Source organism: Poecilia latipinna, unplaced genomic scaffold (genome assembly GCF_001443285.1).
Source record: "Poecilia latipinna isolate Pla-1442-1.1 unplaced genomic scaffold, P_latipinna-1.0 Scaffold89, whole genome shotgun sequence".
NCBI lineage: Eukaryota > Metazoa > Chordata > Actinopteri > Cyprinodontiformes > Poeciliidae > Poecilia > Poecilia latipinna.
The window spans coordinates 413,471-437,381 of NW_015112705.1; positions in this window are offsets into that span (position 1 = coordinate 413,471).

The following is a 23,911-nucleotide window of genomic DNA, read 5'->3' on the forward strand; positions in this document are numbered from 1 at the left end:
TATATTGTCTTCCTTTCTTTTCTCCTGCCTTTCCTCCTCCTTTGCTTTTTTCTATTTTTCTGTCTTCTTTGTGTCCAACCTTCTGTTCTTCACCTCCCTCCTTCATTTATTCTTTGCATTCTTCATCCCCGTTGCATTTTCATGTGCTTTCTTCCTTACTTCTTCCCTCAGTTTCTTCTTTTCTTCCTGGCATATTTGCAAAACGTTCTCATTTTAATAATTTGTTTGGTTAAAAATGCAGATGTTTGAAGCTTGTATCAAAGTGGAGTGTTTTAATGGGTATGAATGCTTCTGCAAGCCACAATGGGCTCCATGCTGAATGATTTATCGTTTCACTTTTGCTTCCGACTTCAACCGTTTCTGACATTGTCACAATTTAAGACATCATCTTCAGGATGAACAAACAATGTTTTTTTTTTTTTTTTTCTCAGATACCTTTTCAGTGTCTGCCTCTTTGCCTTTGTCCTTTATTCCCAAATAAGTGACAGAGCAGAAGCAATGAAAGCCAGTTTTCTCATTGATTTAACAGAAGTTGAAACTGAATGTTAAAACTTTCCTCGATGTGTTCCCGGTTCTCTGTGGCTTGTTAGTGCGCACTTACCATCTATAATTGTAATTCCCACATGGAGACAAAAGCAGTTCAAAAAGAAAAAAAAAAAAAAAGTACATTTTCAGAGATAATTGCATCATTTTGTAGTCAAACATACATTATCAGATTTTGGTTCTCTAGCAGAGTGGAAATAAACTGTGAAAGGAACATTTACCAACTGTTTTATCACTTGAGAAAGCTATTTGACAAACTCGTCTGCTTACGCCAGCGGTCGTACGGCGGGATGAGCACTCATTATCAGACAACATGACAACGTTGTCATAACCTTGTGTGATGCACAAGGTTTACCGAAAATGTCTTAAGTAAATTTGACATTTACAGAGCAGCTTAATGTATTTTGTGAAAGTTCTGTCTATGCTAACGAGTGTTTCAGTTGTGCTTTATGGATTTTTTTTCATGTGATTCTCTTAAATGCAATTACAGTCTTTCTGCAGGCTTCAGCGATTTTTAAAAAATTACAAAGTTTCACTTTTTTTTCTCTCTCTCTCTCTTTTGTGGGTTTTGCTGTATTTTGCTGGGTGCTGGATGTGTTGGCGACTGAACGGGGAGTTCACTGAGGACTGTGCAGTGAAAAATCCAGCCACGTGTGAGATTTGATGGAGGTTTCAGATGGGAGGCAGAAAGCAGAAACGTGTGAAATTGATAGCTCATAGCAGCTCTGTGCCATTAGGGGCTATTTTGGATTACATTAATAATGCAGCATTAAGAGACACAGCTTGGCTGCTTTCTCTAGCTAGTGAGCTTTATGTGAGTTTTAAAGTATAATTCTTACATTCCAACAGCTGTAAAGGTTCTTGTTGGTAACATTTCCTCAATATGTTTCAGCTTCCTGAGTTTTATCACACTGAGGCTACCAACATACTTTATGCACGTTAAAAAAGCTGCTCACTTTCACTACCGCTTTAAAAAGATTTACAATTTGTCATTTCAGCTCTTCACGTTTAAAATCTGTTAAGCGATTTTTAAATCACCTGACATTATCCCTGTTGGCCATTTTATTAGGTACACCGGTTCAATTGTTCATTAAAACGGATCAGCCAATGACATTGAAGTAACTCAGTGCATTTAGCCATCCAGGCGCAGTGAAGGCGAATTCCTCAGAGGGATTTAAAGTAACTTTTATCTAAATAAATATTTCTTTACATATTTCTTAAAACTGTCTCTATGTCATTCTGCTACTCTACAGCTTCTCCCTGTCAGCAGCAGAGCTTGCCATAAATGCTAAGGCTAGCTAGCATAGCCACTGATGACGGCGGATAAATGGTTTTTCACTGAGTCGACTACAACCCTTGGTCTTGGTTTGGTGTAAATGAACTCTGGTGCGAACGCCAAGCCGACCAGAAGCAGGAAGTAGATTACACTCTAAAAGCAGGAAGTAGATTACACTCTAAAAGCAGGAAGTAGATTACAGTGCAGGACATTCTGGGTAAATACAACAAACACAAAAGTTTTAGTGATAGCTGGAGAAATCCTACCCCCGCTAAAATCCACACTTTTTAATTTTTTTTTACACATTTTGTGAAGAAGGAAGGAAGGAACAAACTCACTGTCTTCTTCAGAGGTTTTCATGCCATTTGGTTCAGTGGTTCTTGGTGCGGCGCCACCACAGGCGAGGAGTGGAACAGGTTTTTCAAAGGATTAGGTTGATTGAACACAGTGCAGTGTGAAAGAGAACCACAGCAACTGAAAATGTAACAAACGTCACAACTTTGGTCCCCAATCAAACCGAGTCTACCAGACTATCAGGTGGGAAAAAGACTCTATGTCTTCATTTCTGATGCAGCATTTAGAGAGAGGGTTTATAAGTTCACATAAACACCTGGATCCATCTTGGCTTAAACACCACAGCCTACCTGAGTATTGTTGCTGACCGTGTCCAGCCCTTCGTCACTCCAGAGTTCCCAGCTTCTGGCGGCTATTGCAGGAAAAAAAAAATGCACCCTGTAACGCAGGTGAGATCATTTCAGAATGGTTTGCTGAACATGACGGAGTTCACTTTTAGTCTTCTGACCTCACCAGAATGGAATAATGGATCTGCAGCAAACAAATCTTCAAAAATACTGAGTGATGCTGTCGTGTCGAACAAAACCTGCTGAATCTATGCCATGAAGGACCGATGAAGTTCTGAAAGACAAAAAGGATAAATTGAAGTGTATGGAGAGTCTGCTGTGGTCAGTACTAGTACAAATAATCCTTTGGCTCTATAGCTCAATAAATAGTAAATAAAAGTATTTTAAAAAACAGTTTTTTTCTCAGTTTGCTGCCAGCAGAAGTCGATCAGCAGCCTCTCAGCTGTCTGACTCGTCTGTTAAGTCGCCAAAGCTTCAGTCGCCCTTCTCTTAAGATTGAGGCTTCTTACAGCATTATTGCAAGTCGAAGCAGACGGAGCCTCGGAGTGGAGTGGAGTGGGTTTGCCTCCGTTTTTTGGAAGTGGAAAACAATGAGTTTAAATCCACGTAGGATCTTCTTTTCTCTGGTGTCCTTCCCTTCCCCAAAGAGTCTAGGAAGCTTCACCATTTAACAGGGTTCTACTCCGTCTGGGATGGTCCAAATAACTGGAAATGGTTTGTTGTATTTTACAGGCTTGATTGAGTATGAAAGAAAAAATAAAATCTGGGAAAATATTTCAGATTTTATTACAGTAGTATCTAAATTTTATGTCCTTCCTATCATCTTCCTTTCCTTGCGTCCCTCCTTCATTTCTTGTGCCTGACCCTCATTCCTCACTTCATCCATTCTTTGCATCCTTGATCCTCCTTCCATCCTTATGTGCTTTCTTCTTTGCTCCCTCTGTTACATCCTTTTTTCTTCCTTCCTCCTTCAGTTGGTTCTTTTCGATTTGTATTGATGTCCTTTCATCACTTGTCCTTCTTTTATTATTTCCTTACACTGTTTGTTCCTCATTTCCTTTATTCCTTTCTTCTGGACTTTCTATTTTGTCTTCCTTTCTTTTCTCCTGCCTTTCCTCCTTCTTTGCGTTTTTCTGTTTTTCTTTCTTCTTTGTGTCCAACCTTCTTTTCTTCACCTCCTTCCTTCATTTATTCTTTGCATTCTTCATCCCAGTTGCATTTTTATGTGCTTTCTTCCTTACTTCTTCCTTCAGTTTCTTCTTTTCTTCCTTGCATACTTGCTTCCTTCCTCCCTCTCTCCCTTGGTTATGTCCTTTCTTTTAATCGTGTGCTTTCACCCTGCCATCTTCCCTTCCTTCCTTGTCTCCATTCCATATTAAAATATTTGACTGTTTTCATCTACAGAACTGAAGTTGGCACAGGTAATAAGTAGAACTTTGAAAACGTTTCAGTCCTAAGTATTTGGACATTAATAACATCTTCTACAATAAAAAATAAAAAACCTGGCTGTTAACAAATTGACTAGGAGCAAAACAGTGAAGCTCGACCCGCAGCGTCACGGAGCAACCAGCAACATGCATTTATTTAATCACAAGCCGATTCAGAAAGCGCGCGCCAAGACGCGGCGAACAAGAGGAGCGCTAATTTCAGTGTCACTGAGTCGCTTATCTTTTGTTCTCAGCGAAGTACATGTTGATTAATGGGAAACGACAAGCTGAGAGACGCCCGACGTGGGCTGGAGCCTGAGCAATAATCAAGTGGGCAGAGAGTGACCCCGGCGCAGAGGCAGACAGGCTTCCAGCTGCCAGCGCTCTGCGCCTCTTCCCCTCCACACCGACCCACCCAGCCCCCCTCCCCCCCCCTTTTTTTTTTCCTTTTTAATTACAGGCTAGACTTAATTAAAAGTTTCTGTGACATTTCTTACTGGCTGCTGCTCACATCCATTAAAACTTGATCCTCAATACAAAGACAAGAGAGGCTTCCTCCTCTCTCTCTCTCTCTTGTTTTTTTTATTTTTCTTTTAAATGAAGAAAATGTCAGCTCCATTTACACGCTCGACATAATCATGTTAATTTGTCACATGCTGTATTTGTGGTTTACCCCCCGGGGCAAAGACCACGATGGCATCTTCCCGCGACTTTAAAAGCCACGCAGAAGCAGCTCGTGGTTTCTCATAACGCCAATCAGGTTTCCATTTCAGCACCTTCAGGAGGAGCATCACTGCGTCTTTAAAGGCCGGCTGGCTGAATGGCATCTTCACCGGGGCTTTCACATTATTCTAGCGAGGAAAAGCCAAGTCACAGCCTCTATTACGGACTCATTTTAGGATCTCAACTTCAAATGCCTCATATTGAGATTTCCCTCAAATGGACGCTCCCCTCTTTTCTCCTGCGCCTTATTCTGAAACCTCGGACCAAATTTTCTCATCTCTGGCTACGAGGAGTTCTTCAGAAAGACACTCAGAGTGTCACATATTGGATGTCTGAGTCATCAAAAGTAAGTCCTGGACGGCTATTTCTTCTACTTAACCCAGAAGGAGACCATCAAATGGATTCACTTTGAACTGTAAATATATAAATACTTCCAATTCATGGCTGAGAGAAGTTTCAAGGTTACCGAGTCAGAATCTTGATGGACAAAATGGAAGTGTGTTTTTTTTCCCTACTTCTTCTTGCTACGATGGAGTATTAGACTCACTTGGTTGAACAAAAAAAAATAAAGGTGGACATTTTTTGTTGGTTTCTTTGACTTGTTTTGTTACATTTACATCAAAATTTGACTTCAGGAATAAAGTCGAAATTCTGAAAAAAAAAAAAAAAGTCCAAATATTGAGGATAAAGTTTAAATAGGTTTGATATGTGACGCAAAACCAGATGTTTAAACGCTACAAGAGAAAGAATGTCTATCTCATAACTCTTAGTCTAATGCTTCAAGCTAAAATACATGAGACATGTTTGTCACAGCTGCTTGTGTCAACTATTTTCACATCATTTCATTTGTATGCGTAATATGGAGAAGTGCACACTTCTGATTCCAAGGACACGTCTGTGTGGGCAGGTCATTGGTCACTTACAAGCAATCATACCACTTTCCACCTAAGCAGCACCAAGAATCCAGACATGCTGCCACAACCCAGCCAGAAGTTGCGTCGTTGCTCAATTGAACTCTCTCATGCTTTATCTGCTCATAATGAGGAGCACTCTGGGAACCCTAACTGCTAATTTATCATGCAAAAGTTTGTAGCACCCCACAAAAGGCTCAGATAAAAGCAGCAATGGCCTCAGAAGCCCGTGAAGGACGCTGGGGGGATAAAAGCCGGCCGACTCTGAGAAGTTTAAGCAAGTGTGTAAACAATTTCAAAGCCTCAAGGCCAGGACCCTTCTGGAGACGAACGCTTCACCCAAACGGGAGAAATGTACTCCCTGGTCAACGAGGACCTCTAAAACACTAATGTAAATGGGACTTTTTTCTGCTTTTCCTTTTTTTTTTTGTCAACTCTGAAAGCACTCAAAGATCAAGAGTCTCTCTCTCGTGCATGAAGGAGGGGAAGGAAGCGGCGCAGTAAACACATCCACCATGAGCAGGAGGCAAAAGAAGAAGGGAGAGAAACACTTTTATCTGATCCGAGCCTCAGATCTTAATGAAGCCAAACAAAAGCTTCTGAAACACAATCAATTATAGATTAAAGAGGGCTGATGTGGAATGAATGCATGGAGAGCCGAAGATATTCTATTCTTATAGTATTCAGGACAAAAAAAAACTCAAACATTATGGCCTGAAATGAATTGCTTCAAGTCGCATGTCTTCACTTATCAAAAAATGAAGGCATCATTCTAGTTCCAGGACTTTTTCGCATTACGACCACAAAATTCAACGGATTTTATTGGGATTTTAAGTGACAGGACAATACTTTGGGAAGCTGGGGAGGAAAATGATGTTTTTCGTAGTTGCAGCATTCAGTCTTTTGAGGGCGTGTCTCTCCACGTTTCAGAGATTTAGTGGATAACGTTTTTGTCCTTTCTCCTTTCAAAATTGCTTCATGATCAATCAGACCAGATTGAGGGTGTCTGTGAACACTTTTCTTCTCAATCTCAATTGCATTGAAGTCTAGACTTTGAGTGGGCAATTCTAGCCATCTCTTTATCGCTCTGGCTGGGGTGAACCTCTGCCCTGAACTCAAGTCTTTTCTTCAAGGATTGGACGATGCTTTGGTACACTGGTATTTAGTCGGTTTTTCGCCCAGACTGCATTTTGATCGCCAAACGTTCTATGAATGACCTTTTAATGTCCGTTACTTGAATCTCAACTGACTTTGACTGGACCATTGTAGCACATGCGTGTCTTTTGATCTAAACCAGTGGATCTCAGCTGATCAGGTTTTGGTAAAGATCAGGTAAAGTTTCATCCTGAAATGATAGAATAGATTGTTACAGTATGGCTCAAAGGGTTAGAGCTACAACAAAATATCAATACACACCAAAGTGAGAAGTGAAACTCAATCTTAAAGTGATAGAGACTTCAAAACAAAAAGATGGAGGAGAGCAGAGAATTTTTAGTGGAAAGTTTGATAGACCTGAGGGCCTCTGTAGGAATCAGTGTTGCAGAAAAAGATGAAAAATTACCAGCCTAACCAGAAGGAAACCTGGAGGGGTTGTGAAACAACACAAAACAAAGTTGGATGAGAAACAAAAACAGCATAGTGTAAAGGTTTCTTTTTTTTTTTTCTTTTTTTTTACAGAAATAGCTTATTTAGCCAGAATTGGTTTTTCAATCAGCTTTCATGAAGATGAAAGTAATTTTAGAAGACTTACTTTAATGTAAAAGACATTAAATGACAAAGGGCAACTAATAAATAAAAAATACAATCTTTGGGGCCAGAGTTTAGAATGGGCTTCCAGAGGCGCTAGCCAGGGGCTCTGGATTCTGGGGGCGTCTCAAAGACAACTTTTTCTTTTTTAATAAAGAAATTTGTACTTTATATAAAACTCATGTTCATATATCAGATTAAATTTAGTAAAATTTGGGAATTTTTATAAACACCAACAATACTTAAATATTTGCAAATTATAAAGTTTTGTTACAGATTTTTAGGGGAAACAACATTCAGCTGCTGATAGTTGCCTACAGCTACCCATAAATGGACTGTTGAAAGATTTTAACTTCACTGGTAGGGCACCAAAACTGACTTCGGCCCAGGGACCCACAATCAAGTAAATCCGGCCCTGCATATTTTACATAGCCTGTGTTATATTTAATTTTCCCCTTGCATCGATAGTACAAAGTCTTCTTAATATGGTGTGAAACAGCAGACGTCACTCTACACTGCAGAGATTTGTTGACATGTACTGTTAAAGGCAATAAATATATGTTTTTAGGAATCTTTTTTATATTTATTGTTTTTCCCACACAAAAGCAAATTCACTTAAGATGAGTCTTCTGAGTCTCGGCCCACCAGCTGAGAACTCAGACTTCTGACGGATTTCTCGTAACAATCTATTTCTTGATTTTTTTAAAGATTTTTTTGGCTCTAGAGGCCTTTATTTGATAGCTAACTGATGGTAAAGTGGGCAATGAGAGAAGGAGGAAGTCAGGCAGCAGAGGTCACCAAGGCTGAGAATCAAACCTACAACAGCTGCGTCGAGGACTAAGGCCTCCATATGTGGGTTGTGCTTAACCCCTGCGCCACCACAGCACACCCCCAACAATCTATTTCTTCCTTTCTCTCGTCCGTGAAGCCCAGTTATTTAGAGAGCACCACTTTAGGTTGTCCTGTGGAAAAAAGAAGAAGAAAAAAACAGATTTCCACAACCCACTCTAATTCTGAGGACAGAGTAGCATCACGTAGATTTAAAGAGCTGCTGTTCTGGCCTGGAATTTCTTTTTTTTTTTTTTTTTTTTTTTTTTTTTTTTTTTAAATTTTTCAGTGAAATGTGTTTCTTATCAGGCTCCCCCTCGTGAGCTTGAGGAATGTGCTGCGCTTCATCACGGTTTCCGAAGGCTCTGGATGAGAACTCAGCTGCTGGACCTTCCTGACCAAGTTGTATTACACAGAGCAGAGATAGAGCTGAACGGTTAGAAAGTGTGGATGCGGTTCGGTGTGTGTGTGTGTGTGTGTGTGTGGGCGTGCAGAGCCGCCAATGTGGCACAACAAATATCAGAGATAAAACAAAATCAGTAATGGTGCAGGGGCATTAGGTGGCATGTTTTAAAGCCAAAAGGTGTGTGTGTGTGTGTGTGTGTGTGTGTGTGTGTGTGTGTGTGTGTGTGTGTGTTTTCCATCATTTGCTCATGACTCCCTTTTATTTTTAAGCAACAATAAAAAAGTAGGGAGGTAAGGAACTCAGGTGGAGACAAAGTAAAACGGGAGGGGAGTGGATGCTTAGTCGTATCATTTATCACTCTGGGCTGTAGGGGAGAGGTAACAAATGTACAGATAAGAGAGAAAAAGATATTTTCTTAAAAATCTGGATTTTTTTCTTCTTCTCTCGGGTGGTCATCATAAGGCTCACTGTGTCAGTTGTCCAAAGCTAAGTTTAAGATGAAGTTTTACACAAACATGCTACTTTTGGCTATTTGTTTTTTTTTTCTTTTTAAATGTTTTAGATAGTCAAACTCATTTTATATAAGTCAGCTTCTGAAACCAAGCACTGGACAACTTCGAGTTACTTGCTGTTTTATTGTGTTTTGAATACTAACGTTGTCAAATCTTTAATTTCCAAAATAAATATTTAGCTCAAACCTAAATATTTAGCTAGTAAGTTAAATATTTATTTTGCTGGCTTACTATTTAGGTAGCAAGCTAAACATTTAGCTTGCAAGCTAACTATCTAGCACCGTAAATATTTAGCTCGTGAGCTAAATATTTATTTTGTTTGCTTACTCTTTGGCTAGTAAGCTAAATATTTAGCTAATAAGCTTAATTTCTAGCCTGTTAGCTGATATATTGTCTAGCTGATTGTATTTTATAACAACTGAAGATAATATACCGACCACGTTCTCACCTCCCCCTGAACTTTTTCCCACGTCTGTTTTCTTTGAATTATTTCATCAAATAAACTTTTCAAAGATTTAATCGGTGTCTGTGATCATCGTCGGCTCTACAGTCTCGCAGACATCCCAGAATTTGACGTAAAAGCTTTGAATAATAAGCATTTATTCAACTACGGTATTTAAACTGGCTGTGTGCTATTTTAAACCTAATTTACAGAGAGGGTTGAATAACTTCAGGTGCAAATCGCTACCAGACCACAACCATGTGTGCTGACTCTTCGTCTTAATTGCCCTGCCACGGCGGACTTGGAATGAGTCAGAAGCCGGCCGAGTTAATTAGGATCTTGTGTGAAACCGTCAGCGTTGCCTCTGGTGTGAAGGCTTTTATGAACATCATACAGTCTATGTGATTGAGATAGATTTTAAAAATCAATCTGCCTGAATGTTGCAACATTGTTTCATTAGTGTTAGTGGTTTATTTACGTAGCGTCTGTCAGATCTATTGTGTGAGTCAAACAATGAAGACCTGAAATCAAAGCCAACAAAATGTTTGGTAATTATGTCTCAAGCGCACGTTTGTTTGTGACTCCAGTAGTCTAATGTGAAGCCCCTCAGTGTTTATTGCGCTGACAGCAGAGGCCCAAACTTTGGACTTTACATCTTCGACACTTGTTTCACAATAGCGCACCTGTGGTGATGACAAATGACTGCCTCCACCAGGACCTAAATACAGCTGATGTTCACCTTGCGAGCGGAAAATGCTGCGCCTGCCTTCCAAGAGTTGTCACTCTGGGCGAGCCGAACATAATTGCACTGAAGAGGCGCTTTTGAAGTTGGAAATATCAGACGCACTCCTCGGTTCCTTGGTAGCAGATGTCTACTCCACCATCTGCTGCGGGCTGATATTGTGACAATGTCCGCCTCTTCACAAGATGACTTCTGAGAATCCTGCACTCACCCACTGAATGCGCTCGCATTAACTTGCCGAGAATATCTTCTCCACTTTGTTTACAGAAAGTGTGCAAAGCAACGGTTGGCGTCGCAGCGGAAATAAGGCGAGTGCTTGGTTAGCAAAAGAAAACTGTGGGTCTTGCGCCGCCGTCATTATTTATAGCACTCCGCAGATGTACTCATCCTGCCTGAGATTGGTCTTTAGCATCACAAACAAAGTTCAATGTATTTTACAGGGTCATGTGTAATTATAAAGCATGGGACGCCTTTTGTAAAGTCACACAATTAGAAGCCAACAACAAAATTTGGGGTTTATTTAGTCATATTTTCACCATGTTATTCATACATTTATAAAAGCCATAGTTTTAAACTAAAACTTTAATTCACAGTCTAAAATAGTTTGCAAACTTAGTTTCCAACTAAATGTTTAGCTCTAAGCTAAATATTTGATTCACAATGTAAATATTTAGGTCCAAATTAAATAATTAGTTTAACTTTATTTACTTTGGAACATTTTCCAAAGTAAGTATTTGTTTTCTGAATTAAATATTTATTTCAGGCCTAAATATTTTGCCTACTAACTAAATATTTAGCCTGCAAATATTTAGCAAGCATCAGCGAAACTTATACATATTTTACTTGCTAGCTAAATATTTAGTTTGAAAGCTATTTAGTTGGCAGCTAAACACATAGCTGCTAATTAAACTTTTAGCTTCCAAGTTAATTTAAACTGCAAGCTAAACATTTATTTTCCAAACTAAATATTTAGCTCAGATTACTAGGTATGCATCTAGTAAACTAGTTAAATATTTAACTAGCATAAATGTTTTTTGCTGCAAAGCTGTATAGTTGAAAGCTACATATTTAGTAGCAAATTAAATGTTTTGCTTCTTAGTTAAATTAAATTAATTTGTGAGCTAAATATTCAGTTCATGAATTAAAAATGTATTTTGGAACTGTGACATTTATAAATGTATGAGTAACATGGTGAAAATAAAATTTTGAAAAATGATCGTTGTTGACATTTTTCTTTGCAACCATGCAAACAAACATCCCATAAGCAAGTATGGGATGTTGAAAAAAAGCATCTTTCAAAATATCACAAAAATATAAATCTGAACAGTGTGGCATACTCTTTTTTTTTTTTTTTTTTTACCAAGTCAGTAAAAAAAATTGCGTGTAACTTAATCTGTGGGATAAGACAACAATTTAACTCTTTGGGCAGCAAAATGCTTGTTAAATTGGAGAAAACTAAGTGGCGGGATTTATGTTCCCTTATCAGGAAGAGGGAAGCTTGAGATATTTGATCAGAAGAGAGACAAAGCCAAAATGAAGGTTAATATTACAAGAAAACCAGCTACGCATAACCAGAACTACAGTTTAATGCTTTAGATGAAAACATGCTCATGTTTCAGAAAGGCTTAGTCCAAGTCCAGACATAGAACCTGTAGTGATTCATGATTATCACACACATCTCCATCCAAACTGACTAAGCTTGAGGTATTTTGCAAACTTTTAAAAGCTGTTGGTCACCTCGTGAACTCTGTGTGTCCAAACTTGTTAGACATACCTCAACAGTCACACCAAACAGAGATCCCACAAACTGATGAGTCAGGTGGCTTGAAAATATATCCACACATTTAATTTCATCACTTTCCTAAAATATTGGCCAAGTGATTTTTTTTTTTTTTGCCTTAATCAATTTTTGAAAAGAAGATTTGAGACATTATTTTAGGAAGTTGATGATTTGTAAGTGTTAAGAAAGCACTTTCATTTTCTTTCCAGTTCATAATGACCCACCGCTTTGTGTGGGTCTCTCAAGTGAAATCCAGACAAAATTCATCAACGCTTGTGGTTCTAATAAGATAATGTGAAAAAGTTCAAAGGTTAAGAACACGTTTGGACAGTGCCTGTATATTATAGACAGAGCCGAAGATAACCTTGACAGTAACGGCTCGGACAGGTTGGGACCCACGCTTCCATGCCCTTGCAACCCGGTCTACCCGGACCGGGGTCTGGAGAGTTATGAAGTTAAATATAATCAGCGAGGGAGTAATAACGGCCTAAAAGGTTGGGAGGAGCGTTCCCTCCAGAAGCTATGTGAAGGTGATGACATTTAGCTGTCCTCTGCTGAGTTATGGCTGGATAAGAGGCGCTCTCCGCGCTGCAACACGATTCCCAGGCCCCGGTCTTCCTCCCCACAGGATGAAGAGGTTAACAGCGAGTTCATAACGAGACCTTTCCAACGGCTTAGTCAGCACACACTCCCTTCCACCCTGACCTCTGCCTCCCCGCCTTACTCCTTCCCTTTTTTTTTTTTTTTCTTTTTTTTTCTTGGCCTTCTGCTCAGACGGGAGTTGTTCGGAAGTCATTGCAGGTCCTGGATAAAACGCTGTTGCCACATCCTCCACCGTCAGCTCCCTTCCTTGTTCCTTTTTAAACTCGCTGTGGTTCAAGCCTCTCTGCCCCTCGACTCGTTTCGCAAACCCTCTGATATTTTCCTCTGGCCTCTCTCCTATTAAACACCGTAACACTGCTCCGTCCAAGCTGCAGCGCCTTGCAAAAAGATTTCATGTGATAGAACACAAAGAAGTACATAATTGTGAAGCAGAAGGAACATTATTTGTGGTAAATGATTAAAAAACAGCATTAAGCATAGAAATAGTCATATGGCTCACTATAACTCTGGATCTGAAACTCAGGTGGAAGAATTGGTTCACGGGACAAATATTAATCGTACTTTCCAGAAATCTGACTTCCATAAAAAAGATGCAAGCAGAAAGTCATAAGAACACAAACTCATCAGATGAGGCAAGCATTTTACTTTTCTGCCTGAGTCCTTTTTTGTGTCTCTTCATGCATTTCTTACCCTGAAATCTCCTTCATGTGACAGAAGGCTGACTTTGCAACTGTCTTTATGTGTCTCTGAAGGTTCAGGACCGAGTTCAACACCACGCCCAGATTTCAGGCCCGGTCAAGACACGGTCCCAATCTGGCACAGTGCAATCAATCATGTCACGACCTCTGAAACCCGTCCTCTCCGCGTGCCGTAAAGATGTTCTTTTCCGGTCCCTGGAGAAAAGACTCTGCGTTGCTCCGGACTTTGTTCCCCCTTTCCTCCAACCTCCGAGGGGAGTCGGCGGGATCTTTTACACACTTGTGGTTTTACTGTAAAACATCTCTCTTTGTGCGCCGCCTGCATGTCAGACAGCAGGAAAGGGCTTGTCTAGAATTTATTGGCAGCCGTGGATCTGCAGATGATGAACGGATGGTCCTCGGGAGCGCAGGTCTTGTAAAAGGCGGAGAGGGTGGGATGGTCTATTAAAATGGCATTTATTTCCTTCACATGTTTTGCAGGATCGCTGTCTCTCTGTTAACATCATTCTTTCCCATGCAGTTGACGCATGTGTGCTTTTCATAAGCCCTTTTACTCCTGTTGGGTTTTCGCCAGTTCACTGGTACTGATGATTTTTGCCGTTTACCCAGAGTTGCTCTCCAGGACGGGGCCTTCACTGATAAGAGCCAAAATACAGGATTTTATAGAACTGTTGGAAAGACGAACATGTAACATTCATAAATTATTCCCTTTTGAAGTTTTTGGTTTCACACTCCAACAAGCCAGCAATGCTCTGCACCAGGAATCTGGCTTTGTTCCTCTCATCAGCTATTCCAGTCACTGTTTCCCTTCCACCTGATTCTGAATTCAGGAACCACAGGAACAATCAGAGGTCAAAAATGTTTCTGAGATGCTCAGCTTATCAGAGGGCAAACATTTGTTCAGCCTTGGTATGGTGGCTTGACACAAGATTTTAATTTGTAGCACTATTATGAGTCACATAGTAACATGAACACAGAAGCTATACTAAGCCTAAATGCTACTTACTGTCAGTGGCAGAATAGAAATAAAGTGCTGAGATTGTTGTGACATTGCATAAATACAAGCTGGCAAAGAAAGGCCACGTACTCCCTACAGCTGTAAGGCCTTTATGATCGCTCTAAAATTATAAGGACGGCTGTGAATAGAGCAATAATAAAAATAGTGAAGTAGCTGGACCAGATATTTCTGGCCCCAAGCCGAGAGCCTGATAATGACCTCTAGTCCAAAAAACCAAAATGCTATTCCCAAATTAGCTGCCTTGCAGTCCTAGACGGTTTTATAAAAAATCTCTGCAGAGGGAGAAACCACACACTAATGTGCCTCCACAGTACAGTGGCACAAAGTCCCTCCCCATCCTGAATGGGGGATCAGTTTACAGTCTAGTGGCAAATCACAAACAGTTGTGTCTTTTTAAGCGTCTCATCAACCCTGCATGCACTTTTGTGATTTTTGAAGGATTTATTGGGATCCACTGGCCTTAATGTGAAACTGAAATGACAGGGAAGTAGTTTGTGTGTAATGGGGAAGACATGCCGTAAAGGTCAAAGCTAGGCACCCGACCACCTGAAGCTGCAAAACAACAAACATGGGTTTGGAAAATTTACACTCGACGATGAAGCAAGCTGAGTGTTTAAAGGTGACAAGCAGATGTGAAAAGCAACAGATCCTTCATATCCACATGGCTGGTCTGCAGACGTAGCTGTTAGAGCAAGCAAACAGGAATGAGCAGACAATGACACAGACGTCCGATAAGAGAGCGGCCGCCGCGCCGGCGACTTATCCTCACATCAGATATCTGGAATCGGATCCGCAAGCCGAGCTGATTACGATTGGTGGTCCGGCGGCCCGTTTGGCAGCAGGCGAGGCGATGCTGAAACGGTGTGAAAACGAGAAGAAAGGAACACTAAACGTGTCGACCTCCAGTTTGAGTGCATGAAACCTCTGTGTCTGCTTTGAAGGTTCAGTTTACAGGGAATAAAATATATATAAATATTTTCCCAGAGTTCTTGGCTTTGTACCTTCATGGGAAAGCTGAAAAGAGATCAAACATATATATATATATATATATATATATATATATATATATATATATATATATATATATATATATATATATATAAATCTTCAAATGATCTTTCTCAGTGACAGAGCTGAATTTGAATAAGTGACCAACCCTTGAAGTTTGTCACCTTACTGGTAACGTTGCTGCTTTTCTTCTTCCTGTAGGCTGATACTAATAATATCACCAGTTTTGAAGTATCATCTGCTGTTTGAATTTCTCTGTTTTAAGAGGTGATGACAGTCTTAAACTTTCAGAACTCGAATTCAAAGAAAATGAGGCTGCAACTCACAACAAAGAGAGGAGAACTTTTTTTTTTTTCTTCTTCTTCCTCCCCTTCTTTTTTGGAGCAGACACGCTGATGCATAATTCCCCGTGCTTCAAATGGCACTCCTGCTACACTGACAGTGGAGAAAAGTCTCAGTGGGGCCTCACAGCGGTGTTCAGGCACTGGTCTAATCATCCAGCAGGGGAGACGTTTCTACCAGAAAAATATTCAAAAGGTGACAAACCCGAAGCTTGTGAAGACGGATCATCTCATCGCTGTGGGAGAAAACTCCACAGAGCAAAATTCAAGAGTTTGTAAAAAGTGGTTTTCTTTTAAAAGCAGGAGAAACAGTTACTACATGGTTTCTTCTTCTTCTTGCTTAAGATCATAAACACTTTTTAACATCAAACAAAGCTATTCGGAGTCAATACAAAAAGCATTTAATTTTACAACAAAAGCAATTTGACCCCCTTAAGTTTATTTGTTCGGTTTTACTCACCACACCCAAGTCGCATTACTGCCAGATTTGTAAAAGCAATTCAGTCATTTTAAGGCACTTTACAAAAAAAGTCAGTGCAGTACAATCATTCATTTATTTCAGTTGATCCTAGTTATCAAACAAACAGCAAAGTTCTTGGTTCAAAAGTTTTCTATCTAAGGAATCCCAGTAGATTGCATCGAGCCTTTGGCAGCATTTCCGTTACAAATGTGTGCAAAACTTTTGGCGAGGTTGCACTAGTGTCAAAAAAACTCATTTTGCAATTGTGTCGTTTCCAAACGAAACGCAATTAAAATTGCATGCGAATAAGTTTCTTCACACAATAACACATTAAAAACACGCCGCGCCATCATCCTCCTGCACTTCCTGTTGTCTTCATCTCTTCTGCCAGTAGCAACATCTGGTGACTCTTGCGATGCGATAAAAAAAGGTGTTTCCATTGCAGCTCTGAAAAACACACTAATCTTGTTAAAAGCAAAAAGACCCACCTGATCTTAGCACTAAAATTTATCACAAAAGTTTGTTTTTTTTTTTCAAAATAGGCATTTTTTCATTATCAGATTTGGGTTTTTTTTATTCCAATTTGAATAATTTTCATCACACCCTGTAATCAGGAGGAGGAAGGAGCATACACACCTGCCTTACATGTGACAAACAAAAGGTTTTGGTAATTCAAAATCGAGTCTGAACCAACCCCAAATGCATCAAGACCTGACCGTGACACAATTTAACTCAATTACACTTTTTGTTTATGAAAACATGGTGAAATTGCTTTAGTAGACCAACTATTTTTGCTTCAAAACTGAATCTAAAGACACTGCGTTAAATGACCGTCGATCCATAAATGATTGGGTTAAATAGTTTAATAAATTGGAAGAACTCATATTCCACCCACACAGATCCACTAAAGCCAGAAGTGAGACCGAGTTCCCCGAGAATGAAGCTGATCCATGAAGCCTGTGGAGCTATACTGCACATCCCACTGTGCAGGGCCCTGCAATCTTAAACAGCTCTTAAAATGAGAACTCAACACAATATACAAGAGCATAAAACCAGATGGCAGAAATAAAGCAGATGTGACAGCGAAGGTCAGCTTACGTAAAGGGACTCCTTTCAGCTTGACTTAAGGAAAGCAGAACAAGAGGAAAAAAATACTAAACCGATAAATTCATTCTGATTTAACTTTTCTTTTCTTTTTTTTTTGAGCCAAGTTTGTATCGGAAAAATCGACCTTAATTTTGTGAATCTGAAAATGTTATATATTAGTTTTTCATTATTGTCCACAATAAAAAGACTGTTGTTAGATCATAAATGTGTGCAAAACTTTGTCAATGTTCCACTAATGTCAAAAAAACTATTTTGCAAGTGCGGCATCTCCATAAAATAAGGAACGTATATTATTTCCTGTAGTCTTCTTCGACTTTTCTGCCAGTAGTAACATGACTCCAGTGTAGAGCTGTGTAATTTCATCGATTCTACGATATTTATCGATCTTTTTTTTTCCTCAGAAAGTATCGATTTTATACATTAAATCCTACTTTTGGTTTCATGTCAAAATCCACATGAATTAAATGACAGTTATCACATTTTATACCCAGTTGCACATTAAAAAGGACATGCAATGAAACAACCTGTTACAATTAATTGCATAATGAAATGGATAAATTTCATCATCTAATATAAGTGAATAAGACAAAAAAGGGTTAATTTTCTGCATAATCAAATACACAAAGCCACACAGTTAACATTTAAATCGTATCATTTGCTATATATCGTATCATAAGGAGAATATCATGTATTGCATTGTATTGTGAGATTAGTGCATCACAACAACCCTACTCCAGAGATGCGAAAAAAAACCTAAGTTTTATATCAGTTTAGTGAAATACGGTTATTTTGAAACAGCCGTAGAACCGCCTCACCCGAGCGCAAAAACTTTATCGAGAAACGTGAGCATTTTCAATTTACGCAGTTATGGTCACTAGAAGCACATCTACTGTTGGATAGTTTCAATACTGCTAAACGCCTCTGGAAAAAAAATCTAACTTTTTCTCCACTACTGTTGGAAGATTTTACTTACTTCAAATTTTTCATTAAACTTTTCAAGTAAATGGGTTTTATTTTTACCTGTAAAATCTCAAGCTAAGCATTTAGTCCAGAACTTTAACAAAACAATGAACTTTGATTGAAATAAGTATTCCTTTTTCCAACAACCTCCCTTTTTTGCATTTTTGTGGCAACCTATAAAAGTCCTTTCTGCTTTAATTTGTACTCTAATGTGAAATGTGGGGGGCTTGAACAACACCAATGCCAAATGAACTGAAACCAAAAAGCGCACTATCTCCTGCATCATTTTATTATGTTCACCACTAATCTCTCCCTTCATTCCAGACTAATCCACTGAGTTAGAACCTTGTCGGGGGTAAGCTTTCCTCCCCTGGAGCAGCAATGGACGGTGTGGTTCCTAATCCATCAAAAAGGTTTATCTGGCTCACCAGACAGGACTCCTACTATTACAGCACACTAAATTGTAACCTCATAGCATAATCCACAAAAGTGTTTTTTTTAAGGCTTTTTGGTTATTTTTTAGTTAGTTTTTTTTTTTTTAGCAGTACAATTCTGTTTATTTCTATAATACTTGTGTCAAGAAGGGCGTCAGATACTGAACACGGATCGTCTGTAACTTGGTGTCGTTCACAAAGTTTGCCAACAGGAAAAGGTTTCAATGCAGTGTTTAGAATATTAATGAGGACTGAGGTTACAAATGAAAAACCCAAAGATGTCAGAAGCTATGTTTACATCCAATTGTCACATGAACTTTTTAAGTGTCACACAAAAAGAAAAAGGCAAATTAGGTGTAGGTCCATCTGCTGGTTTGGAGCGAATTAACCAGGCTACCCAAAGCATAACTTCATCAGGCGTTGACGCTACGCATGGCTGCAATGAACAATATGCAGAAGCTGCAAGCTAGCATGGACCACACATATCAAAAAATTGAGAGTAGGAGGTCTGGCCTCGAGTAAGGCACAGACCCACCAGAGGATGGGAAAGTTTGCTACGTCAGATGTTATTCGGCAAATGTGTTTTCGTCTCCCCTTTTGAGCATTAGCTCTTTTTCTGAAAAACCAAAAACAACGTCAAGCAGTAAAAACTTGTTTGTAAAGCTGTATAAGTTATTCCTAATTTTGCCATTTCTATCAATCGTTTCTAATCAAATACATAAAAAACATTGAGAGAAACATGGCTGTTGAGGGTTGGGGTCCAGATTTTCTTTTTCAGTGTATGTGATTTCTAAGAGATGTGTGGGCAATGGGAAGACTGCCAGGTGAGGGAAACTATGGGGTTAGGGTTTTCCAGCTGTGGACCCGATCACAAAGAATAAGTAATGTAGAAACTCAGAAGAAGAAACTACAAGACTTGATTACCATGATGGTACAATCTGGCAGTGATAGAAGGTCCTGTTGGTCTACTGTAAGATAATAAGACTTGAGAAACTGCAGGTCAGCAAGCAGCTCCTCTGGTACAACCTTACAGATGTAGAAGGCAGATCTGGCCTTGGCTGTAATGTGTAACGAGACTATCTGTGGTCAGGCAGACCAAGACAGCCAAAAGCAAAGATTTGCCAGAAATGGTCTTTTTTTAAAAAAGGTAGAGATTACAGCTACTACAACTTTAATACATGAAAAAAGTCTGGATATCTATTGAAAGGCTACGCTACATCAGTTTGCTACACTTTTTGCCTTCAAGAATGTGGAACAGCTTATAAGTAGGCATAAGCTCATGCAGCCCCACTTATTATCCATCCTACACATCGTTTCATGGTTCAGACCATTTAATGCTTTACCTAATTTGAAGAAGAAATGTCAGATTTTTGCTTAAGTTTTAAACCTTTTACCTGTCTAAAGCAGAATTATGTTTGACAACTCAACTATGGCTGTTTTACACTTTGACTATGCCCTTGGCAAATGTAATGTCTGTAAAACAGGTGTTTCACCAAATCCCACATGAACTCCGTTTTATAACTTTTTACCCAAGTCTCCTGACAGCCAGTCAGAACGGACAGTGTAAATTAGATCACAAGGACCGCGTCTCTCTATGGATCTGTTGCCATGGCGCTATTCTTTTACTCTGCATCTTTCAGGTTGTAAATGAGGCCACTCCTGACCCTGAAAATAATTAATAGGGTAGATAGAATGAATGAATAATTGGGTCAGCCTGTAAGGTCACGACCATTGGGAGCAAGAGCGTTAACAAGACAAAAAGAAGCTACCGCTGTGTACAAAGTTTCCTGCTGTTCGCTGCCAAAGTGGTGAGAGGATGTTCATTTCACCTCGCCCCTTTCACAGTGTGACCTCACCAATTCGCATCCACTTTCAGCCGTCACTCTCGATTAAACCTGCAGGCGAAGGAGCGAGCGGCGGGCTCTCGCTCCTGGGGAAGAAAGCCTGCAGTTTAGTCGGGTTTTGTTAATTAACCGCGTTGTCCTCGAAGCAGCAGAGTCTTCAATGTTCTGCCTTCGCTGGAAGCCGGGAGGTTTTGGCTCAGCCGAACTTCCTCAGTGGGGGGTTTCTTTTAATTCTGGTCCAAGACCGTAGAGAAGTCAGAAGCCTGCTACTGTCCGTCACCAGTGGACGAAAGCCAACTGTGACTTCAGAACGCATCACGGCTGGATCCAGTTTCACTAACTACACTTCCCCTATCCCCCATTTATGTAAGCTTCCCCGGGTATCAACACATGTAATGTCTTTGTGGATAAAAACACAGCAACTTCTTCAAACAATTAAACCACCGATGAGCTACTCGCTATTTGTAAGGAAATCTGCAATCAAAGTACCTCTTAGGATATTCTGATTACTGGTCGGACAATGTTGCTAATTTGGATTCCCCGAGCATCGGCCCTGTGAAAATGAATCCCTGATTAGAGGTCAGAGGAGAATGACAGAAAAGAATGCATCAGAGCGGATCAGATAAATCAAACCGTCACGTCGTTCTCACATCCAGCCCCCACAGTCTGCCCCCCCCCACGCTCCCCTCCTCCTCCCAACCGGGCTGCCACAGGTCGAGTCGCCATGACTCACTCACACGCGCTCATCAGATTTTCCTACGTTCAGTTTGCCTCATTTCTGTCCGTCTGTTTGTGCTGAATATTTAATGCGGAGTCACAGAGTTTCATTTCCTAATGTCAACACCCACACAAACTGTCACACAATTGCTCAACTGGGAACAATACCAAGAGCCAGACACGCAGGGAAGAAGAACAGTTTCCCTGCAGTGGATTTGAACTGCTGGGCGTTCGTAGAGCTCCATATTGCCACGGCTCCATATTGTGGTTATTTCCAGGTTTTGATTTGTAGCGCAGCATGTACAGGTTCACACCTTTTTTCTGTAGATGGTTGTTTTTAAGATCGTCTAATTCAAATGTGCTCCTAATGCCTAAAGAGCATTGAAACCTTTCACATTATTCCCTTTCACGTATGTGACAGGGTATAATGTCACATACGTGACATTATGAAACACTGAGGTTTCATAAATCTCAGTGTTTAAAGCACAAGTGTTTATCATACAATTAAACAAATTAAACCTTGATGTCATAAGGATGCTTCAAAGCCATCCAGATTTATTCAAACTGTGAAATCGCCTCTATTTTAAACACAGATTGTAAGATTTTCAACTGATGCTAACCAAAGTGTTGCTAGCAGCAAACAGCCAGTTGTGACATTCTCAGTCCTGTCAAATCATTAAGGCCCTCTTTATTCTAGTTTTTTTTTTTTTTTTAAATAAATACTACATATTACAAAAACATACATAGATTAAAAAATGTGGATGCAAAATGTGCTTCTCCAAAGCTAAGATAGGCATTTCAGTTGACAGGGCAGCCTGAGAAAAACCTTTCTTCTTTCCATGTAAGAGTCCGAAACAGAGATACAAGCCGTCAAGCAAACACCCATAATAGCTGACACTTGCTTCATTCTCTTACACTTATTTCATCACATGAAGTCATGCTGAGATCAAGTGGATAGCACTTTCTAAGACAGATTTTACTTCAATGAGAAGTCTTGTGGCACCTTACGCCATAGCTTAGATCTATTCTTAATCCCCGGTTTCTTCTTACAGTAGAATGAAATGTAGCAAGTCGGTTTGCTTTAAGGGTTTCCATTGAACCTATTGATTGTAACACAAATAACACTATAACAACAAAAATAAGTCTTATTTTTGCCATTTTGTTAGCTGTACCCGGGTATCTAGTTTAATTTTAAAACCATATCTACGTAATGAAAGTTCAACTTTATTCCTTCAGTGATTTAAGTAGTTTAAACAACATTCTCTGTAATTGTGAAGGCAGAATTTGTTTCTAAATTAAATTAAATTAAATTAATTAAAGCTTAGTGAAATTCATAAACTGGCTTTGTCTAAGGTACTATAATGGTTCCACCCAAAAACTTTAAAACAAGATTAAAATAGAGGTGAAATTTCTTCTGCCTAATGGGTAACCAGCGGTAGATTGCTATTTAATGCTGTTGCCTGCATACACTAACTGCTTTATCTTTTAATTAAGTTGAACTTCCAGTCATTTCAAATCATTGACATTGCATGGCCATTAGAATTCACTGCTGGTGTGATTTTATAGCCTTGACTTTCCAATCACTTGTACCTCTATAGCAACATTGTGTTCTGCCTTTCTTTTATGAAAACCTGCTGTTTTAAATAAATACCTATTCAGCACCTTTCTATCCAGAAGTTAACATTATTTAGTATCATTCTATTTTACCCTGACACTCTGTCTGAACTGACTCACCTCAACAAACTCAATGGTCAACCTTTTGAGCATTGCATTGTCAGTACAAGATGAACACACACACACACACACACACACACACACACACTCAATGTAGACAACCAGGACTGTGTGGTGATGATGTTGTTCAATAAGACAATTTAAACATTTGTCTAGAAACACCAACAGATGGGAAGACAGAAAACTGTCTGAACTTCATTTTTCAGGCTTTTCTTCAAAACAATCCCCTTTGAAAACACTTGAGCCAACAATGTCGCACTATGACATGCTTTCAAAAGCAACGATAGCATTCTGAATTCAGAGAGTGACAGTAGGTGCCTTTGATAAAAGAGTTGTGCTTGTGCCAAACTTCACTAAGCTGAGGTTTTCAGCCCGACAAATACTACACTGGCACCTCAACGAGGAAAATTGGCAAGCTAACTTCATCTCACTTTGCCTTAGTTACACAGGTTAACACTGAGATTTCAAAAAGACCTGCGGCCCAGATTAAGGAATTTTTAAGTCAAGGCTCATTTGCACTTCAGATCTATTTCATATCTTTACTGTACCCACAGGCAACAACTTTTAGCAATATCCAGCTCTATGCTGCTAGTGGTAGCACCCCTAACACACTATTGTCCGGCTCTGCAAAAAACCCCCAAAAAAAACAACTTCGTCATATAAAAAGGTTCCAGTATCACCTTAAAAACCATTTGATACTGTAGCATACACAACTTGAGCATCTGCTAATAGCGGACAGCAAAACCTTCTCACCATTTACAGAATCAACCAAATATTACAGCAAAGATCTACAATCAACGTCGTTTAAGCTCACCTCTGAAGGCTTGACGCTTGAGACCAAAAGTGATACAGCTTTTTGACCACTTGGGGGCACTACTACAGCATTAACGTTTCATTCCTAGAAGGTCAGCTGATTCATAAACAAGATGGTGGCAGTGCAGAAAAGTAAGGCATCCCGTCGTCTTGGAGCAGAATTTCACATGAGTTCCACACAACTGACTCCATTACAC